Genomic DNA, 11,357 nt, shown 5'->3' on the forward strand with positions numbered 1-11,357 from the left:
ACCCACAGTATGATTATTACTGTAACTACATTGCCCATGAAGAATTGCATTTAAAAAAATAAAAGAATAGATGATATAACAACAGGGTTTACATCAAAGGTCATATTCACATGATTGAATATTACACTTAAATATTTTCTAGTAAGTTCTAAAAATTCTGTTACTTTTAAACCTAGTTGTCACAAGGAATAAATAGTGCACCAGAGTTTGAGCAAGGCCCTAGCCCTAGCACAAAGACATGAGTTTTGTGTCGTGGTTAGATCTTTATATCCGATTCTGTGATGCACATCCCCACTGTAGAGGCTCATGGGATTAGAAATCCAGAGCTGTTATGACTTGATCTTGAATTTGTGATGTTGTGTTTGTTCCTAGAACCTGGCCCTTAGCAGACTTGCTCTGATGTGGCTTTGCTGATGCAAGTGTGTTCTTCTATTGTGTATTGATGAGGAAGCAAGGAGAGGAAAATATGTAACCAAAGAGAAGTATAACCAGAGAATGGCTTTCAGATGAGCTTGAAGCCATAGTCCTTGGCAAGTTACACCAAAGGTAAGGAGATGTTTGTTTTGCATTATTGGCCAACATCCAACTGGGGTCTTTGCTGGAGCTATGTGCAACATTTGGGTTTCTGTTTATGTAGAAGTTGACAAATGTTTGTTTTGGTTTCATTCCACAAGCTTCGCACCCTAGGTTTCACTTTGACATTTCATGTTGAGTGAAAAATAAAGAGATCTGCCTGGTTTGGGGTTAAAACCACAAATAACCACCGTCTTCTCTCTAGAGCCTAAAGGAAAAGGACAAGGTTCACTGGAAAGAGCTAGATATGCTGAGCTTGTGAACTTTTCAAGGGAGCCGTGGTTGAGTGTGCTTTATGACACTTGGATTTATTTTTCTGAAAACAGTATCTCCAAGATCACAGTCTCTTCATAACCACCCCCATCCAAAACAAAAAAAGCTTCCCCACACAGTTCCTGTAAGTTCCTGAGAAAGTTATTTTTCTCACATAGAGTCTATCAGTTGACCCACACTTTGATAGTGCTGCCTACACCCTTCTCTGATGAGCCCTTTTCCACCAATAGTAGCCAGCTCCAATTGTCCCCCAAGTCATATGTGCTGAGAGTTCACATTAAAACTTCTGAGAAATGTGAATGTTTGCCAGCATTCCTTTACACCTATGTAACAGAGCCAGTGCCTAAGGACTCATTTCAGTCAACTGAAGCCAGAGCACACTCATTTGATTGCTATTGAGTACAGTCTGCATTTACCTTTCTTTTTTCTCTTTCCTTTTCTTGCATTTCTCTGATTTAGGAAGCAAATTGGGAAAACCAATGAAAGCAAGCATTTGCCACCCTTTTCTCTCCCCTTTTCTGTCTGCTTTTAATTCAATAGTTTTCTCTCTTACTCCCACCTTTCCTTATCCCAAATAATATACATGTGTATGGTGATTACATTTGAGTGTCATGAATAAAATTCCCAGCTTACATCAGGGTGCTGCAGAAAATAGCTGCCCACATCTAGAAGCTGCTGAATCGTCCCAACACAAGGCTGATCTACACCAAGCAGGATACTCCACTATGAAAACGGTATGAAAGTGGTATAAAAGGCAGGAGCCACACTACTGCTTTATAGTGATATTGAAGTGCACTGCAGGATCTACACTACTGCTTTATAGTGGTAATGAAGTGCACTGCAGGATCTACACTACTGCTTTATAGTGGTAATGAAGTGCACTGACAACTGTTGGGGCCCATGACGCATCTACACCAAGCAGGACATAACACGATGAAAGTGGTATGAAAGCAGTATATGGTATGTGTCATGGGTCCCAACAATTGTCAGTGCACTTAAATTCCACTATAAAGCAGTAGTGTGGCTCCTGCCTTTTTTATACTGCTTTCATACCACTTTCATAGTGGAATATCTGCCTGGTGTAGATGAACACACAGCTATACCAAGAAAAAATAAATAAAAAGTGGTATTGTAGGGTTGGTGCCATGCAGGTTTGCAAACAAAGGGAATGGAAGATGCACACTCACCTGTTCTGTCAATAGTTTGCATAACTATTGAAGCAAAACAAGTCTGAGAACAGTGAATAGTTTGCCTGATGGTAGATTTATGCCAGGAACCTTTTTGGGTAGCTAGCTATTTCCCCGTTATCAAACTCCTATAGGTAAAGTGGCACATAAAGGGGATAGTTAACTCATTGGAGTCCTGAGAGCAAGCCATAGAGAGTTAATAAAGGAAATATAGTGACATGCCGTGTCTGCAGGAACAAAACTGGTAAGATTGATTTTCGTCCTATACTCCCTTGGAAAATTCACACGTTGCTCTCTCTCTCTCTTTCTGTGTGTGTGTGTGTGTGTATGTCTCTGACTGTCTCTCTGTCTCTGAGACGCACTCACACTCACACTCATAATGTCAGAAAACTGCTATTTACAATCATGTGAGCAAAAGCTATTGATTCTTTGTGTAGCGGGCACAGTCTCTGGTAAAGCTTGAGAAAATGATTAATGTTCCCTTCTGTTTCATGATAGCAGCAGGACGAGCCTTACCTACATAATGAATCCAGCATGTGGTGGGAACATGGGGAAGGAGCAGCCTAGGTGAACGTCTTATTTGTCAGAAATAAATTATTCAGAATGCAGTTTCAAAATAGAGATTGCAGGGAGAGATAACGGCGTTGGGGATTCCCCACCCCCACCCCTTCGCAGCCGGTTCAGACTACAGAGACATGGAGCAATGCTTTTCAGGAATTCACTTAAGTGGAATCAGCTTTGAATAATGCAGCCAAGAAGTAATATTGCTGCCATCCAGCTCGTGTCTGTGGAACAGCATCCTTGGTATCTTTTTACATTAGCAGTAGCATGCACACACATAGGCGCAAATATGATACTGTGTGCAGAAGCGTATGTGTGTAGAATGCTGTTTTACAGGAAATTTCTTCAGAGCTAACAGAGAGGAGCATTTGTTGGCTCAAGATTAATATTTGTTGATCCTGCTGTTGTTTCCATGAAATAGTTGACCGCATCAGCATCCGGCTACCACTGGATCATGTGATTCCTCATGCGATGCTGGGTTTGTTGCAGTTCGGAAAAGAGAGCTTTTGTGACTCTGCAGTCCTGGACAGTTACAGTCAACAATGCAGAAATCATAATCTAAAATGACAGAAATAAAGTTGTATTGTTAGTGGCTTGATTTATGATGATTTCATTTTAACTCTCCATTTTTGGGGGTGGGGAGGGGGGCACTCCTGCTCTTTACTTCCTGCAGGATTCGAGCCATGCTATTTGGAAGGAGCGATTTTGTCTTCTCTCAGAGCGATGACGCTGCACCACTTTCGGCATATCCTGCTTCCCCCATTTACCTGGATGGCTGCTGTTGCTGCTGCTGCTGCTGGGGTTGCTACTGCCTGCCTGCATTTCAACCTGGCTTGTACTATGGGAGAATCACTCGCCGGCACGCTAATGAAAAGGCACGATGAAATCTGGGCAGTGCATTCTGTTGTTGCTGCTGGAAAAGAAGACATGTGTGACGCGAGGTTTATTTTTCTTTTCCCCCTCCCCCCTCCCCACAGAAGGTGAAAATGTGAGTTAAGAGTTTGGGGAGCAAACGTTTAAAGAAATACTACGCCAGGTAATCCGGTGTATATTGGAAGGGCGTCGACAGCAATCCAGTACATATGGAAAGGGTATCAACAGGAAGAATCCAACCACTGCTGCTCGAAGGGATTATTCTGAGGAAAGCCAAGGTGATGCAGTGCTTCACCTCAGAGGAGAGCTGTGCTGGAGACGGAGGAATAAAGCGTCTGATATGTGTGCCTGTCAGAGCATAGCCATGGGAGGAAAAGAGTGGAAGGGAGCAAATGACAAGGAAGAAGAAAGGCTGCATGCCGTTTGATGGTCTGATTCTGTGTCTGCTCATTTCAGCAATGATGATGGCATAATTTTCGGAACCGTGACTGGATGGAAGGACTCTAAATTGTAGTCTGAACACTCCCTAATGTGGTTACAGAGGAAACGAAAGGTGTACGTGGCTGAAAAGACACAAACACCTTGTGGGGGAAAAGAGAAGTGTACAGTATGAATGTATGTCTGTGTTTCACATATGTGCATTGAGATAGAAAGCTTTCTGACTCAGGAATGCATAGGAAATCTGTCAGGCTGCTGGATCAAGCTTGGTTATGCTGTATATTTTCAGTTACCTCCTATATACATGTTTTTCTGGAATAAGCAGCTGCCTTGTTTGAAATAGACACATTTGCCGGCAAGATTCTGGAAAGTGTCTTCCTCCCCCCTCCCACCGCCCCCTTAACACCTTGAAGCATTGACTCTTCTATATGGTCTGGGGAGGAACTGTGGGGTTTTTGTTTTCTTCATTTTAAATGCCTTATAAACACAGCTGTACTTAGTCTGGGGCGGGGTGAGGGGTGGAATCTATTCTGTAAATAGAAGTGTGGTCAGTCTAATCAAAATAAATTATCCCAGATGACTTTTGCAGCCCAGCTGACAACTCCTCATTTTCAGATGCCTCGATCCAAGATGAAATTAGCCATGCATTTACATTTTTAATGCATTTCAAAGTCATCCAGTAATTTTTTTAAAAGGGGAATGTTCTGACATGCTCATTGGTGACTTTTATTTCTGATATTGCATGTGGGCAGGGGCGGGGTGGTGGGAATAGAGTTCTCCCTCTCTCTCCTTTTTTTAAGAACAGCTGGATGTTATACAGACAGGCATATTTAATATGGTGAACACTGCTGGGTGGTCAGATCTGAGTAATGGGCCAAATTAATTGAAAGAAAACACACATTGCAGATAAATACAGGAAGCCTGACAGATTTTTTTAGCAGCTGCCTATTTGGCATGTACATACATGCACACGTGTGTGTTTAAATCCAGAGACCATACATTCTTCGTAATGTGTAACCAGGGGGATTTCTCAGTAGTCGTAGTGAGCTATCCTGAAATGATTTGTTACCAAAGACAGTTGTTGATGAAATGCCATTTCCTGTTTGTTTTAAAGCGGGGAAAGTGGAATTAGAGAAAATGCATTTTGTTCTGCGGGAAAGCTGCACCTCTTTGACAGATATTATGGTTCCAGCTCAGTCTCAGACATTTTAAAAGGAGAGAGATGGGGGTGGGGAAAGGAAGAGAGAGGGAGAGACTCTTCTTACTCATTACAAAGCTGCAGAGACCAGCAAAATGTCAGCAGCTTGTAATTAGCAGTTCATGGTTACGTCAGTGACCATCTCTTTCCAAGAATAACTGTGATGCATGCCACAAAGTGAAGAAGATAGTCATAACCTAGTTATCAAGCCAGGTTCAAACAAGGGCAAATGGATTAATGAATATGCTGTGATCATAAATCAGAAATGGACAGATTACATGTTATGGCGCTTGCTGAGTTTTGCATAGTTGAGGGCTGAATTGACAAGTTGTCTGTGGAAGCGGTGGTGGAGGGAGAGATTTACAGAGCAAAGTCGATGAATCTTTTTTTTAAAAAAAAAGACAGACCGGTTGCTTCTAGCAAATGCCTTTACGTTTTTCAGGCTCCATTTAGCATACACAGCTGGCTGACATGAACACATCATAACTGCAAATAAAATGGCGAGTATAGATGTGATGTTTTCATGAAAGGAAAATGCAAAGGCTGCAGTTTCTTACTGCTTTAGAGTTTTGTATTGTGCTTTTCTTTTGCCATACTCCTTGGGAGTAGTATGATATGGCACATAACTAGCCTTTTCTGTTTCAGAGTGGGCATGGGGTCAGATTTATTGGATCTTGTACAACGTCTTAAATCCAGAGCAAATCCTGCAAAGCTTTCTTGGGAACGTTTCAGGAGCTGAGACATACTCTGTTTTTGATCTGCATTTGTAGTCCTGCCGCACGCCAGCAGGCATGAGGACGTGGGAGGTGCCTAATCTGCAATTGGCCTTCTCCGGACGCCTTTTATGCAGTGCTTGCCTGGCTTTTATCTGCAAGCCTCTGCAACGTGCGGTTTGTGTTTCTCCCCTTCTGTTCTGTGCTGCCCAGATTGCTCAGAGCCTCTTCTGGTTTCCCAGATTCCCTGCAGAAGTCAGCCTCAGTTCAGCTCTTGTTTATTTAGTTCCTTAATAATATGCTTAAAATAGACTGCATTGTGCAAACATGTATATTTTGGGGCTGGGAAAATACGCATTTGTTTGGAGGAGAGGTCTCTGTGTTACATGAAAGCAATAGCTCTTTTGTGCCTCATGTGATGCAGTTTAAACATCCTTTAATTACTGGAAGGTCACAAAAGCTGACGTTCTGCCACCCCTGCATTTTGGATCTGGGCAACGTGTATCACACGCCTAGGTCCGGAATAGTGTCATTCTGTGCACCCAACGGGGTGGAAGGATTTCATTTGGTTTGTGTGTCGCAGCCCAAGCAGCTGGTCATTAATGCAGGACCCATCTCCAGAGTGAAACGTTGGTGGACGTGAATGGCTGCCTGATTAATGCAGCCCCTGGCAGGGTCCTCCATCCAGCAGCCAGGCTTGCAGCAGAATAATGCAGCCCGATTTGATTGCGCTCTAACAGGGTAGTATGTCATTGTGTTGCCAAGCAATTGAGGTTATTATGGGGCAGGGCTGACAGACAGGACAGTGGGGTTACTAGACCGTGGCATTTTTAGAAATACAGGCCTGACCTACTTAGAGTTATTCTGGCTGGCTGGCTGGCAGCTGCATGGTGCATGGAGCATCCTGATAGGCTGTTGCTGTTGCTAGGGGGAATTAGCATGAATTTTTCCACATGCAGTCTCTGTGATTGAATGATAAAAGCTGACTGGAATTAAAGAGATTCAGTTCAGCATTATGTAGATTTATCTCCCTCATTTCTCTTTCTGGAAACATAGAAAAGGAGCAAAAGACTACTTATTCTTTGACCCATTTTTCTCTCTCTATCCAGAGGAAGGCAGAATCTTGTACCATTTTAGTCCCTGAAATGATATTACAAAAAGGAAAGAGCTATTTAAGATCACAAAATGTTTAGTGCAGGACAACTGCTTTCTCCTCTCCTTTGCACAGCACTATTTTAAGACAGGCATTTCCTCAATCGCTCTTGCTTTAAAGGAGAATAGAAGTGCCATTTGTGGTGTGGGTGTGGGTGTCTTTCCCTCTATGCAGACACAGTTTTTTGGCTTTTAAGAAACAAAACGAATAGGTGGAATGCTGAGTTTTGAAGGAAGCTATACATACCAGCTTTCCTTACATGATACAATCCTGGGTATTTTTGGTGGTGCTCTCTTTATTCATACATTGAATTCCCTCTAATGCACAAAGACACATACAGGGATTTCTGCAACATTGCAAATAGAGCTGAGCTTATATGGGAGATTGCTTGACTACAAGCATACCTCTATTTTAGATACTTACTCTATAGCCTCTAATCCATTTGAAAAGATTTCCATTGTCCCTGGATTGTTCACTTTGGAAGAAACATGTTTTCAGGAGAGGGAACACATGTATGTATATGTGGAAATGCAAATGGTTCATATGTGGAAGGTTCATTTTTTAACAGCTCACCCCCTTACAGCTAATCTATGTCTGATGTTGGGATATGTTAAAGATTTATTATTGTTAATGACAAGAGTTATAAAAGGGTTGTGGCACAAAATTGGTAAATGAAGAGGAGACAATAATTGCTTTATGCACTCAAATTATACATTTTGAAAATTAAAAGGGCTGCCTTTTGGTCTGTTTTCAATGCCCCTTGTCTTTCTGTTTAGATAACTCCTATTTCTCTCTAAATGACTTCAGTGGTGTTGCAATGAAAAATAAAAATTGCATTAAAAAAGCAATATTGTATCCTCCCTTTAAGAAGCATTAGAGAAATTTGAATTTAATATATCTTTTGTAACAAGTAGCAGCTGGAAACAAAGGTAAGATTCATAATTACTTCCAATCAATCTTGGTTAAGTAGTGTTTAATTTGGCCTTGCAGAGGGCTTAGAAATGTCACCAAAAACTCAGAAGTGACAAAAAGTCAGGAGGAAGGAAAACACATACACACACCAAAAACCTGAGCTCATTTTTGCAGCCTCAAGCTCCTATGTGGCTGGGGAACATGAGAGACTTTGGGAGAGCCATCTTTGGAAACTAAGGTTGAAGGAAGAGTCAAGTTCTTGACTGGAGAGTACATGAAGGTGTGTCAAGGGTTTTCCCTGGAGTGGAGTGACCAGTGTCTTGTTGGGCTCAGAGTCCTCTTCGGGGTGATTCTGAGCCCAGAACCATGACTTGAGCCATGGAAAATGTGGCTTCCTCTGAGCATAACTATCATTAACTTGCTGTTTAAGCCAAGGTACTTTAAATGCGGAAATGTGTACTTCTGATCTTTGTCAAATTCTTGGAAGATACCAGAAAGCTTCTGACTGAGCAATCTGCTACAAGGTATTTGTTGCAAGTTTCCCTCAAGTTATTAATATTTATTAATTAAAATTTGTAGTTACTGCCTTTAAGCTCTAAGACTTTTAAAATGGAGTTGAGAACAAATATTTTAAAAAGTAACAAAAATGTATAATAGAGCATTAAAAACCTCCGAAAGAATAAAACCTTTTATTCTTTATTCTCCGAAAGAATAAAAGAATAAAAACCCTTAAAAGCCAACAAATGCTGAGCAGAAGAAAAATGTCTTTAATTTGGAGAGTCTTTTCTAACATTCTAGTTCTGTAATAGGGGCCACAGAAAAGGCCCTGTCCCATGTTCTTAACAACCTAGCCTCTTTCAGCGCTGGGACATGCAGGTGAAGATTGAAACTATGGGCAAATGTATGGTAGAGGTGGTCTTTCGGATAGCCTAGCCATCAGTTGTTTAGGGTTTTATAGATAAAAACCAGTAATATGAGTTGGGCCTGGAAACAGTTTGGAAGCCAGTGCAACTGACGTAGGACCAGTCTAATCTTGTTACAAATGCCAGAAAGCAACCTGGCTGCATCATTTTTGCACCAGCTGCAATTTCTGAACACTCTTGAAGGGGCAGACTCATGTAGAACATGCGACAATAGTCCCACATAACTCAGCCTGCAGTGTGCCAGAATTAAAAAAAGACAGCAAATAGTATAATGGTGTTAACAGTACTGTTACAGTTAACAGTAAAAGTTGCTTCAAATGATTTTGCCAGGTAAGCCACTGAAATGATATAAGCCAGATGCTCCCTCTACATCTCCCAAACCTAATGGAACAAAAATCTTAGCCAATTTGGGGAAACATTCCTTTCCAATCCCCATTAGATGATGAGTCACAACCAGTAAAAGGGAAGGATGCTTTCTTGTGATTAATTAGATCTCAGTTTTCTTTGTCCAGACTGAACCTTAGTGATATTTGCAGACATATGAATAAGATGTAGCAAACTGTAATGAAATTTAACTATGGGCCATGGCCAGGATACACTGAGACAAGAGAAGACTGACACTTCTTTCTTCTGCTAGGACTGCTTGTATCTGTCATCCATATCATTTCAACTAGGTTTGCCCGGGCCTCTTTTATTGAGAATTTGCTACTTATTCTTCCTGGAATTCTCCTTGGGTGGAAGAACACAATGCTAGTGGGCAGTGATTCATCTCCTAGGCCTAAATGTGACTGGATGTGGGGGGAAACAGAAGCAAATCATGACACTGTTCAGGCCACGGAGGTTTGTCAGACAGGGAAGGAGAAATGGTGTCCAGGATTAATCATTATATTCGGAGCAAAAACGTATATGCTTATGTACCTTAATGGCCTTTTTACGTCCCTGAGGTAGCTAATTGTGAAACAAACTGGAGGAACTGAAGGCTTGGAAGCCACAATAAAACTTATACTGTACTCCAGTGTATGTAATAATAACAACCAATAAACTTAGTTACACCATAGTGTTGGAGCAGTAACTTACTTTCAGTGCTGCAAATCACAGCAGATAGAAAAGGGAGGAAAAAGTGATGAATACTAGGGGATTTCTTTCTGCCTCCCATATTTTAAGCAAAAGAGCACACACTCATAGAAATGTAGTTTTTATGGAATTTATTTGGCCCTTGCTGATTCAGTTGCAGCATACAGCTCTCGTGTATTTTTATGATGGATGCAAGGAGAACTGGAAGTGTGTTTTTCTTCCTGTCTTTATTTGAATGGTTTCAAATAAGAATAAATTTATTGGGGAACCTGAATTTTGCATTGGAATTGTAGCTGCTGTTCTGTAGACTGGAAAGTTGATTTAAGAAGTTGTGATATTGATCATTTTGCAATTTTGCTCACTGAAAGGCACTTGCTGAAAACATGTAAACTGAAAAAAAAACTTGAAGGCTTTCAACATCCACTATTCTTTCAACATCCAGTATACATATATACTTATAAGCTCCTCATTCTTTCAACATCCAGTATACATGTGCACCTTATAAGCTCCTTTTTCTCTTTATAGAGCTTTTCATAACTACAGTAATATTTTTCATGCCATGGAAATATTGAAAGGCTTCACTTATATTTGCATGACAAGAAAAATATTACTGTAGTTATGAAAAGCTCTGTAAAGAGAATGAGGAGCTTATAAGGACCAGGGACCATACAGGGAAAACACCTTTCACATTGAAACATGCTATTATTTATTTTGATTAATATCTTCTGGCAGCCTTTTTTAAATCTTAGTAGGAAAGTGAGAGGACAGGGCCAGTGCAAAAGAGTATTGATATATGAAATTGTTGGTGATTATAGTACTCCTAGTCAATAATTTAGTCAGTAAGTCCTTATACTGTAATCAGATGCTCAGAATTTCATAGGAGTGACTTTAAAAAAGCAAATACTCGTAAAGCAAAACCCAAACATGTGTAAAGTGAAATAGATCTGCCCAACCCCACACATCCCATCACCAAAGCAATAGTGTAGTACAAATCAGTGACTCCACTCAGCATGGGGATCAAATGATACCAGGTTTTCCTGGGACATATCTCCAAAAGTACTTGGAGTCTAAAGGTGTTTAAAATGTTTTCTCCACCTCTTAAAAGTGCTGAAAAATATGACGAATGGCAGCAGCTCCATTAAGAAGTTACATACCATGTGAATTGGCCTGTGCCATTGCTGTCAATTCCTGAGCATGCTGAAAGTATTTCAGTACCCTTCATAATAATGGAACATAATATCTAGATTAGACCTATCCCATAGGATTGGCCTCTTCAGCATTATCATCTTTGCATCTATGATTTAATGATCCTATGAAATCCAGGATGGCTTTTCTAGTCCTACTCTCCCCAGAATGTGCCTCATCGAGAACCAGAATAGTCACTGGAATAGCTTAGGCCCACTATCACAGGAAAACCTATGGCCTATTGACTCTTGTAGAGGCTTTCTTCTAACCTAGGAGATGTGAAATAATTAAAGC

Source organism: Elgaria multicarinata, chromosome 7 (genome assembly GCF_023053635.1).
Source record: "Elgaria multicarinata webbii isolate HBS135686 ecotype San Diego chromosome 7, rElgMul1.1.pri, whole genome shotgun sequence".
Taxonomy (NCBI): Eukaryota; Metazoa; Chordata; class Lepidosauria; order Squamata; family Anguidae; genus Elgaria; species Elgaria multicarinata.